The sequence below is a fragment of the Corvus brachyrhynchos genome, unplaced genomic scaffold, assembly GCF_000691975.1.
Source record: "Corvus brachyrhynchos isolate BGI_N302 unplaced genomic scaffold, ASM69197v1 scaffold80, whole genome shotgun sequence".
Taxonomy (NCBI): domain Eukaryota; kingdom Metazoa; phylum Chordata; class Aves; order Passeriformes; family Corvidae; genus Corvus; species Corvus brachyrhynchos.
The window spans coordinates 5,371,118-5,383,160 of record NW_008236769.1 but is presented as its reverse complement, the minus strand read 5'-3'; the positions used below and the strand labels follow the sequence as shown (position 1 = coordinate 5,383,160).

The 12,043-nt window shown below is 40.9% G+C and overlaps 1 long non-coding RNA gene across 1 annotated transcript in view; it reads right to left on the bottom strand.

Moving 5' to 3' along the window:
• LOC108445048 overlaps positions 1-12,043 on the bottom strand; it is a 121,426-nt gene that overhangs the window by 32,492 nt on the left and 76,891 nt on the right. The window contains exon 7 of the long non-coding RNA XR_001859787.1: positions 545-641. This is a non-coding gene — a long non-coding RNA (uncharacterized LOC108445048). The remainder of the gene's footprint in view (positions 1-544; positions 642-12,043) is intronic.

The following is a 12,043-nucleotide window of genomic DNA, read 5'->3' as shown; positions in this document are numbered from 1 at the left end:
GGGCACAATTAGCAGCTGAAACAGCACAGCGTTACACTCTCTTCCTTCTTTCCTTCCGGATTCAAGATTGCCTTTAAATACGTACTTTGGAGTGGCAGGGGACCCTGGTGATAGAGCTTGCTACCACGCTAAGCAGACCTTGGTGCCAGCAGAAGTTCCAGTGAGTGGGCACTGAAACAGGAGAGGCAGTGATATCTTTGGCACGTAATTTAGGAGGGGTAAAGTCAGCTATTTAATCTCACCCCTAAAGCTAGCCAGCCCTCCAGGGAAGCCATCCTTGTTGCTTCACAGAAAGTCAGCATGAAATGCTCAAGAACACAGTTGTCTGTTCTTCTGTCCCTTTGGAAACCCAACACCACTTCACCAGACCCCCCTGAGAGCAGTATTTTCCAAAGGATGGATCAGTCGCTATTTTAGAGCTCTGAAAATAGAGAGTCTCTTTCATTTCTACTTTGCTGCCAGAGTAGCTATTGACTTCACTAAAGTTTACTGTAGCATGAAGAGAATTAGTGAACTGCGTACAGATCTCTGACAAGAAACTTACCAGGGAGAAGAACATTTGCTGAAAGAGTCTAAATCCGCCTCAGAGGATGGCTTAGACAATGTCTCAAAGTCCTGACTCAGATTCCGTCACAATGATCCTAAACCAGGGATAGAAACAACACAAACATATTCATTTCAATATTTTCACATTTGTACATTTCTACATCTGCATCAGATGGCCTTTCTTATGCAGGAATTTGGGTTTGTGTTCAGTAATTAAAAAGGGCAGGAAAAGGTAACATAAGCTGAGACTAACAAGTTCTATACTGAATTGTGCAAGTTCTATACTGAAATGTTGATCAACTTAAAATATTTTTACTTCATCTTTCTTTGGGATGTTTTTCTTTTAGAACTCTGTTCATCTGCTAATTTAGGATATTCCATTAAAAAACGTTTGGGTAGGTCTACTTTAATGCTCTGCCTCTCCCATTCATTCAATGCTCTCTGACAAGGACAGGAGTAGTAGTCACACACCTTTGCCTATGCAATGCAAGGCTGGTTTTGAGACAGTACTGATCCACTATGCATTATAGAATTACAAAATAATTTACATTGGAAAGAACTAGAGTAGTTAATCTAATCCAATACCACCAAGATCTGCTGCACTAAATCAGCTTACTCTGGACTTGTCCCCTTGAGTTCTGAGCATCTCCAAGGATGGAGACTCCAGCATCTCTCCAGCCAATCTGCTCCACCTTTTCCTGCTCTTCCAGTGAAAAAAATTTCCTAATAGCTAACTGGAATTTCCTGTCCTCCAAGCTGTGTCTTTTGCCTTTTGCCCTTTCACTGTGAATCTCTCATAAGAATCTGGATTCATCTTCCCTACAGCTTCCCAATAGGTCGCTGCAGGCAGCCAGGAGACCTCCCTTCAGCTGTTCTTTCTCCAGGTTAAATAAACCAGCTGCCTCAGCTTCTCCTTCTACATCGCTTGCTCCAGCCCCTCACCAACCTGGTGACCCCTCCCTTGGACTCACTCTGGGTGGTTGATAACTTTCTTGTGCTGAGAAAGACTGAACTGGACTCTGTGCTCCCACTGCCCTCTGCCCAGTGCCACGTCATGGGGAATGATCAGTCCTGCTGGCTGCTGGCTGCTGACTGCACTTCTGCACAGGCAGCTTCACAGAGATGGTCTGGGTTTGGAAAGCTGCAGCACTTTGGTGGACAGGTTCTGAGAAACCTGATCTAATACTGAGGTTGGCCTGGCCTTCACAAAGCAGGGGTGTAGTAGGCCAACTCCAGATGTCCTTCCTGCATAAGCTCTTATGCAGGTCTGTGCATCTCCTCGGTGGGCTGCAGTCACTGGCACCCCCTCCAGCACAGGACCCAGTCCCTGTACACAAAAGCCCAAAAAGTAGATCTACATGGACCAGAAAAGACTTTACCTGAAGTCTGAGAATTCTAGACTTATCCCTGCTTCATCTCAGCATTGTTCACAGCATACTCCAAGGGAATAAATGTCACAGGGAGAAAGTGAATCCTCTCAGCAGTAGCATTGCACTGATGAAACTCCTAACACAAGCAGCCAAAAGCTGCCTTGCACGCCCTTGGGTCCAAGAAGAGGCACTTGCATTTGTCCATACTCTGAGGAGTCATAACCAGAGCCTGAGACTGACAGCAGCCCATGTGCAATGCAGGGGGAGGGGAAAAAGGCTAAACAAGAAAAGAAAATAAAAGAGAGAGGAGACTATTCCCAGACACCATGACTAGGTCATGTATCCTCTGGCATGTATTGTGTAAGTTAGCTCTTACTTAAAACTCTCTCTTAGCTCTTATGTTAACTTGTTCATAGAGGGTAATCTTGTGAATGATGTGCTTCTGGCATGGCAGCTAACCTAGGAAAGAACTTGCCACATTATGTTTCCTTATGGAAGGAAAGGGGACGGATTCTTCCAGGACCTTAAAATATAGTGCTGGGTACCTATTAATAGCTTTTGTCAAAGTGAATCATCATCCTTGTCTCTTAAACAATGACTCATGAATTAGCCACACAAATAATTGCATCTATTGACCTCTACAAGCAGAAATAAAAAAAACCAAAACCAAAACTACATAAGCTACATAAATTTCCATCATATCAAGAATTAACCCTAACTGACTAATAGGATGACAAAAAGAACTGCCTGCCTTTGCTGTGGGATAAATCAGCAGACTTAATATATGTTACCAAATGCCACCACATTTCCATGTGTTTTATTTGAGCCTTGCTTGATTTGTATAAACCCATAAGAACCCTTCTGATACTCTCCAGCTGCCTCAGAAGGTACCATGCCATGCTCTTTACTACACTATTTCTAAAGCATGTATTTGGGGTAAAAGAGCCTTTTCTTATAAGCTGCAATGAGGCTAGACACTTAGCAGTTCTCCAGTCAAAGTTAAAACCTCAAATCCCAACTCTTTCACAACACACCAGGGCTCCAGTGTTCATGGTGGCCTCCAAACAATAAAAGAATAATTGTCCTACCTACTCATAAGAAATTACTGTACCAAGAATGCCAGTGAATGCTTTATAACATGCCTTCATTGCAAGAAAATTTTCTCCTCTTTTGATGAACAGACAGCCCTGGTGCTTAAGGAGCACAGCCCCCAAACTTCCATCATATCTACATAATTTGCCAAATCAAGTTTTCAAGCTAGAGGCATGTATGACCTACTATGGATTTTACCACTGTATAGAGCATTTGGAGCTCCACTAAGGACACCATGGAGTCAGTAATGCATCTGTCTACAGACAGAAAGCCTGTTTTTTGTCTAGAAACAGCCATTTCAGAATTTCTTCTTTATCCACACAGTTATGGAAAATATGTAGAAAAACAGCACCCTGTGACTTACATTACAAATTGCTATTAAGCAACAATCTTTGAATTTTGCTATGTGCTTGCAAACTTTTATCATCAATCCAGAGGAAAAGTATTTATCATACATACATAAGAGACACTCGTGACCTGCTTATGGATATCCCCACTAGCTGGAAAAAAAGACACCATGCAGCATTAATCAAACATACAATTTTCTGGTTTATTTCTTGAGCGCAAGTCTTGACAATGTTTTTTTGGGGAAAGATCTTCATGAAATAAGTTGTGAAAGTACTGAAATTCATCCTCTTTTGGGACCTCTAAGCAAGTGTTTCCAAATTCCATACATTAACACATCCATAGAATTTGTTACAAATATTACTAGTTTGTGCCAGAAAGTTTACAACAAAATGCTGGCTGGCTACCAAACCACTAACTCTCTAGGACTGGCTTAGGGACAATTCAGTGTGTTATTTAATGAAAGAGAGTATATGGCCTATGAAAGCCTGTAAGACTCACTTCACAACGTGGTTTGCTCACTCAGTGATCTCGCTTGCCAGCTCCCTGCTCAGCATGGAACCCCACCCAGGCCAGCTATGCTGAAACCAGACTGTCACTGAGCCATTGAATCTCCTTTTTGGCTCAGATGGTCTCAAATTGCATTCAGATTCTCCATTTCAAAATAAAGGCAAACGGTGTGCACACACATCACTCTTTATATAGGATAGCGTGCTGATGCCCTGGTCTCACTCAGCAAGCAATTATAAAGACTGCATTTAGTAGTAAAGCTGAACTTCTGGTTATGCTCACTGACACTTCATTTTAGGGTTTGGGTTTTTCTCCTTTTTCTGAGAGGAAGATCAGTGCCATACTTTCCCTTTCCATACTGTCTTTTATCGCAAAATACTTCCCAGTTTAAACATACATTTACAGATTTCTTTTTTTAATATGTTCCTGAGCCATGGGAACTGTGGTGTAATGTGCAAAACATCACTGCTTTGAAAGTGAAGTGGGGAAGCATTGAATATTGCCTTTACCTGGAACTACAAGGGTAATTAAAGTAACTGGAACATCAGGTTAAATAAAAACTCTCTATGACCGAGGAAGATTGTTACTGAGTCCAAATGATCAGATCCCTCTTTAAGATTGTCCACATAAAGAAGTTTATTTGTATAAAAAGATACTGGTACTTTCCACATTTAAAAAAAAAAAAAAGTCTGCAGGTCCTTACAAGGTGCTTCTGCACTCAAAATCTATGCATGCTGATTCTTCATGCAAGTTAAGAATCGTATTTTTGCAGAATTCTGTTTCCTTGAATAAGCTAATAAGCCCTCCTGCCCATCCCCCAAGTGCTCTTCCTTGATTTAAGATTACAGCTAAGTTAGTTTCAGGATTATTTTACAGCACAGACCAAAAACTGTGTCAAGGAACCAATGAACACATAGGAGTTAGTGATAAGTTATCATGTAACCACTATAAAGAGGCTGTGCATTTTGCCTTTTCCTCCTACCTTTGTGTATTGTCTTATCTGGCTTTTCAGAGGTTTCATGGAACAATTAAAACTATCATCTTAATTTTTCAACATCTGTCACAGTGCTTGTGCCAAGGACTCTACTGAATGGCAACACCTGTGAGCCTAATGAAGATTTTCTACAAATCTTAAGATTTGAAACATAAGTCAGGGATGACATGGACGGAAATGAGCAAAATAACTACCAATACCTCATTGTTACTAGCATTCAGCATGGGAACCTTCAGCAGCCAGAGGGGAGAAGATACAGCAATCCACATTCAGAGTAGTCACCTGCCTCTTTTGTCTCCCCTGTTAAGTCAAATTTACTGTTATTCTTGTAGTTTAGATACTACTGGAATAACAGTGACTTTAAAATACACATGTTCTCTGGTGCTTGTTAACCACTAAATTTTTTTTTGTCTCTATTTCACTAACACTTGTACAAGAGATGAAGTCATCCATGGATTTGTGTTCTGCTTTACTAGTGTTTAAGCCGTATGTTGATACTGATATTTTGGAACCGAGACAATAAGCAAAACAGAATCTATTGCAGCTCATCTTAAAGTAAAAATTCTCAGTCCATAACAGTGCAGGGTAATACCTCTTAGGGAAGGAGAGAACTCTTGTAAATGCTGCTCCCACCTTGTTCATCTCCATGCCTGCATGCTTCCTCCATTCTGACAGCCTTGGGAGGAGAGTGGTGTTTATTTTACATCAGGAGGAACATGGGGACTAGATAAAGTGTTGCAGTGCATGTGGCAGTGGCCACTGCAGCAGAGCATACAGAAGACTGGTGCACAGGCCTGCAGAACACAGAGGTCGGATTCTCACCCCGTGGTTACGGCGAGTTTCCATGTTCCTAGTGGTTCTTAGTTTACGTGTTTTAAGTTTATTTGTTCAGAAGTTCTCCACCCAGTTTTATGTATAAGGTCATGTTTATGCGTTTTCCTTAACTGTCCATGTATTAGTTCTGGAAAGTTCTCCCTCCTTTGATGCCCCATTGGTTGGTTCATGTAACTCCCTCCCTTAAGTTATCCCTATTGGATATTCCCCTGTTGTCTCCTCCTTCTCAGTTGATCCCTATTGGTTGTTTCCCTTTGTTCCACCCCCATATAAAATACTGGGATCTGTCTCACTTCTTGGTCTTTGTTCCTGGACCCTCCACAGGCAATAAACCAGCTGGAACCTACACAGAGACCCCTCTCTCATCCCTTGCTTCTGCCGACGCTTTTGCACCATCTTTGTTTGGGGCTCTCCTTGCAAAGGAGCCAGCTTTCCCTGCCTGTTGCAGCTGACAGCTTTCCCTGCCTGTTGCAGCCGACCCCTGCCTGCAGCAGCAGAAGCCAAGGATGTGTGCAGCTGCACGCTGTGCTGCCTCGGACGGCCCCAACAGTGTCAGATGAGAAAGGGTTGAAAGGCAATATCTGCTTGCATGGTGATGACTATCTCTTTGGATTGATTTGATTAGTTCTCTTCCTTATCCCTGGAAATGGACAGCTGAAGTGTTGTAACCAGCTGGATTTGTGCAATCATGCCAGAACTGCAGAAAAGTTTGCTCTTTTACTTTGTGGAGTTGCCCAGGCCCATCAGCTCAGGCCAATTTTAGACCTAAATGTGAGAAGCTGGGTTGTGAGAGTGAGGAGATTTCTGCAGTTAGAAGTAGCAGAGGGATCAGGGTAGTCATGCCTGGGAGAGACACAGGTCCTAAATACAGACATCATAAGCAAGCTTGGCTTAAGGGGTGCTGTAAACCCCCAAAGCAGGTATTTGCAGGATTCAGCAGTAAACAAGGCCAGTTTTGGTGGAGCTTGTTGTCAGGATAACTGGAGAGACAGCAAAGCATATGTGTTGGGCTCTGTGGGAGCCAAGGGACTGCAGACAGGGCCAGAGCGAGAACAGCAACATGGGTGTAGAAAACCAGCAGGATGGAGTCCAAAATACTACACCAAATAAGAGTGGGCTGGTGGACATCATGTAAAATGAGGAAGATGGTAACTTTGAAAGTCACGGTGCATGTCTAGCAGTGGCAGGAGTGCTTTCATGGCACCAGCTTTCAGGGATGTTCTTTAAGCCATTTGTGCTATGCAATGGACATTCATACCCTATTCAAATATTCCTTCCCCACTGCCTTCTTAAAATCCACTGTTTCCCCTAATAGACAAGAAGAGTTTGAAAATACCTTCTGGTGTGTGTCCAGCAGTCTTGTGCTTTCTCCAGCTATTTCAATAATGAGGGAACAGAAATAGGGGCAGGCCTGTGACAGCTACTGCTTCAAGTGACATGGGGCACACAGGTTGTACGAGGCTGTGCCAATGACATTTTTCTTCCCACTTTCTCAGTCCTGATACCTGGTAAATCTGCATCTGAGATAAATAGCAAAAGTACTGCCATAAAAACAATTCTCTGTACCAGAGTGATATAGAAATCAGTGGAATACCCATTTTTCTTCATAATTCTTTTCATCTTTATTTCCAATCCAAAATAAATAAAATTTTAAAGATATCCTTGAAATTAATGAAGTCTTTCTTATCCAACTCAGCCTGCAAATAGTTAAATTGAGATTTATGCAATTCATCATGGCTCTGCAGCCTATCATCACCCAAAGAAAACTTTCCCTTATAGGAGAGGGGAAGTTTATGTAGCTGCAGTCTTGGATTACATTGATTCAGTCCTGAGGCAATACAGATGCCAATTATATGATACACATACCATACATCTTTAAATTCTCTGTAAAACAATCCCTGAGAAATAATTGTTATTGTCATTCTAGTCAGGCACTGAAAATACAGCTAGCACGCTTCCTTACCTGTTGATACAAAACTAAACTTTTGGTGTGTCTGGTAACAGCTTCATTCTTTTTGTGTATTAGTTACGCTACAGCAATCATGGATTAGTCTGTAAAAGGACTTTAATTCGTTTACTAAGAGCCTGTCAGCCTACATGCTTCCATGTCATATCGCTTGAAGTGTTAAAGTGACTTCTCATCTTCCTCCTCTTTTTCTCTTTACATTAAGATTTCATTTGACCCCTCTGGGTTTTCACTAAATTATTTGTGATCAGTAAGTGCCAATTACTCTTATGCAAAGAGCTAAAAAAATAAAAAAATTGAATTTCACTGTAAAGAAACAGGATTTTCTTTAAAAAATGCAAATTATTTTTATAAAGGCATAAAAATTTTTGTCCTTCAGTCTGTAGAGTCTGATCATTAGAAAACTAACCAAGGCAATTTCAGTTGGTTTGGGCTTCTTTTTATAATGTGACCAAAGAGTTTTTTCAAACCCTTCTACCCAGCACAAATTGACTTAACCAGCTCTAAAAAGTACCATTTTGCCTCACGTACTAATTGTGTAGACAAAACTATGTGATAACTCAGTTAACTCACCTTCACGTTAATGTCATCCTCGCCACTGTGGCTGCCACCAGTCTGTACCTCTGTACCCCTCCCCAAGGTGGCATCATAACCTCTTCTAGTACACAGAGACTAACCAGTATTTCAGCTTTCCATGTGATTTAGGTCACAACAAACTTTAATTAAATAACATTTTTCATAGAACTGTCTCTAAACCTTTAAATCTTCATGTAATAATCATGATTGGTAGCCTACAAAGTACCTCCTGTTAGAAAAAAAATGGTGTTAATAGATCATTAAACCTATGTGAATGAAATTAACAGATGCATAAGGAAAAAATATTTGTACAGCCATACTCTCAATGCTCTCCAATTTTTTCTGAAGACAACAGTAAATATATCCTCATTAATGAACTCAAAAAGACTTTGAACCTTGCCAAAACATTACTCTGAAGATCTTACTTATCATCCTAACCAAAGACCTATACCAATAACTAAAAGTAAGACAACAATATTCTAATGAAAATTTCTCAGACTTCCCTTCCTTGCAACATCCCAACTTTGTTAAAGTCATCTCAGATGTAAACCTCCACAGACCAGGAACCTGGCCATGCCTGAGGAATAAATGTAGGACCTGACAACACATCTCCACCGTCACCAGCATGGATCCCACAAACACACGGCCTAGGAATTGTATAACCATGGAACCTTCTTTCCTCATTGAAACCACCCTCGTGAAACCAAGTCGTCACTGTTCCCCAGAGCAAACTCAAATGTAAAATAGTACAGGACAGTAGCATTCAGGTACCAGTAGGAGACCACTTTTTACTCCCCAAAATATTACACCATTGGTTTCTTAATCCTGTTACTCAAGAGAGATCACGGGCCTGGAAATAAAAATCCCTAGTTCTACTGGTTATTTGAAAACCATGGATTCACTAGAGCTACAAGGTTTATATCATGTTATAACTTTCCCTGGCTACCACACACTTGCTATTGCTTTTTACCATGGACAGCCCTGACTCTCTATTGCAGCCTTCAACATTTCTTCTTAGTGATTGCTGAAACAATGTCAGCCTCACCTGAAAATTACACTGACTACAAGCAGACAGACTGAGGTGTGATTTAAGCACGCTTTTATGCACATGACTACCTACAAGAGAGGGAAAGGAGACATTCATGTTAGGAAAACTTCCTGTACTATAGTTCTGAATAAAAGAATGGGCATTGTATCATGAAAAAAAATGGGAACTTTGAACAAAGAAATTACTTAATTCAAAGCTTCAGGATATTAATATTCTAGGGATTTTTATTGTATTCAAAGTAACAGAACTTGTATAGTCTTTGGAAAGAAAGAAGTTTTTTCAAAGGAACACCTGACTCCATAATTTCCTTTACCAGCAGAAAATATATTGCCAAGTGTTTATGCAAAAAAAGGAAGGTAACAGTAACAGAGCTGGATAAAAGGGATCATCAACATTAGCTGGCTTTCTAAAAAAAGTCCCTCCTACTGTTACACACAGGATATCTGATCTGGGAGCTACTGTAGGATAAAGCTGTAAGGTGAGTCCATGTTAGGCAACAGAAGAAATAACACAGAGTGACAAACACCAACATAGAAGGGAGCTATTCCAAAGCACTCTGTTAAAAACTATATAAGCTCATTCACACTTCGAAGTCTAATCATTTGGTTCATTCCCTCTGTTCTATTTCAGCCAGGATATCTGTAAGATGTCTGCCCATTGTTAAATTGGTAGCCTTCTCTGAGCAAAATTGATCCTTGTCATGACTACTGCTTTTCCTTTATCATTCAGGGAACAAGTAATTCTGAACTGTATTATGGTGGGCTTTCTGATTTGAATTTTATTTTCTGGTTGTCTTTGTTTTTCGTCTGCTGTCATGTCTTTTCCTGGGGATATATTTTGCCACTTGGGAAATTCTGAGAAGATAAAACGCTGTGTGATTCAAAATTCTTAACAGTCCAGAGCATGTGTGTTTGCATTTGTGGAGGTTCTGTATTTATTCTCTGTCTCCCTGGAAAATCTCCTAGCTTTTTATTTCTAGCTCATCTGTGGCACTTCATTTGTAACATGCTACAGGCTTCCAAAGACAGACACAACACAAAAAGGGAGAGGGAAAATGCTGAGTTCATCACCATAAATTATTGATGTTTCTTCTACTTAACTTACTCATCAGGATTCATTGTTAATGAGGTGTGGATTTTAGTTTTAAATTTGCCATGAAACCAGATGATCTTTAAGGTTGCTTCCAACCCAAACCATTCTGTGATTCTGTGTAGCACTGCAGGCATTCAATTTGAAGCACTGCATTAAGGAGGATTTCTCCCAGTGTGTGTCTCTGGTTCCATTTTCTGCAGTAGGTCTCTGCAACTGTGACTTGGCAGGCACTGGTGGTATTTATCCAAAGCACAGAATGCAATAGGAAACAGAAAGACAAGAGGAAGATTTTTATTATGTAACTGATAAAATACAGAAACAGATGCTATGCAATTGCTCTGGAATTAGTTGATTTATTTAAAGGGTTAATTGACTCATTGTATTCCTATGGGGTAAACTGGAATTCAGATGAATTGCAGTGATCCAGTGTCTGGGAGCACCAGGAAATATGCCAACATAGACTACTGTTTCCATCTTCCAGTTCTCAACTAGTTTAAATTAGGGTCAGATGCTGCTGCTATTGTTGTTCCTGATGCTCAACTCGCACTGCCTTTAGCAGAAACAGAAGCTGGCTTGCGGGCTGGGGTCAGTACTGGGATATTCTCAGTTAAACAGCCCAAGTGAAAAATGGGAGGGAGGTGCGAGTGAGCTGGTTTGGGTTTACCCCAGAGGAAGTTTCCACCAAAGCATGCTAAAAATATAAAATGGGATGGAAAATTGATTTAGGGTTTTTCCAGAGGGCTTCAGAAGTGGAACCTTCTGAACTGAAACCTGTGGCAGCTTTATCCATGGGTGTGGGGGGATCAGGCTCAAACCAGTGCAGCATCTTTTTGAAAACTCCACTTGCCCCTTTGTATGATGAGGCTCCACTGGACTGAATGCCTCTTTCATGGATCCATGTGTCACCTACATAACTCCTGATACAGATATCAGCCCCAGACTACTGGGCAGGAAAAACAGTCCAAAGAATGAGAGGTTTAAGTTCAAAATCCTAGTCCATCACTCACTACCCCAGGACCTTAGGAAACCTGCATTGTCTGACTGTGCCACACCTCCTTATGTGTGAGTTAATACTTGCAGGTCGCTGTCTTAAAGATCTATTGCAGAAATAAATACATGATAGCTTATACAATGGGTACAAGATCAAATGAGTAGCTAAGACAGGCAGCCATGAACATCCTGGGATTCTTTTCATCCTAAATCAGGCAAACTAGCAATTAAACTGGCCTTTTTCTGATACGCAGTAAAAAGGAGTAGGGGAAAAAAAGAAAAAAAAGAAACACTTAAAGAGCTGCTCCTAAAAATATAAAATGTATTTTAATTATGAAGGGGAATTAATTTTAGATTGACTGAGGAAAATCTCATGGGGCATTCAGCCAGCTCATCCATCTCCTATCACCAGAGAATTTCAGCTTTCCAAACAGCCCTGTAACATACCACTTCTTGGGATCTTCTCTGAATACCTAGCTTATTATCTTTTGACTCCTTCATTATCTGTCACTGACATAAAATGCAACATGTACTCCTAAGGAAATTAAACACTGAAGAAAAAAATGTATTAGGCTATCTAATCACCCTTCCTCTCCCCTTTCCAGGGTTTCTCCCTACTGTATCATCTTTGCCCTTCAGCCACACACAAAACCTTGTCAGCTTTCCCACTGCTCTTTCCC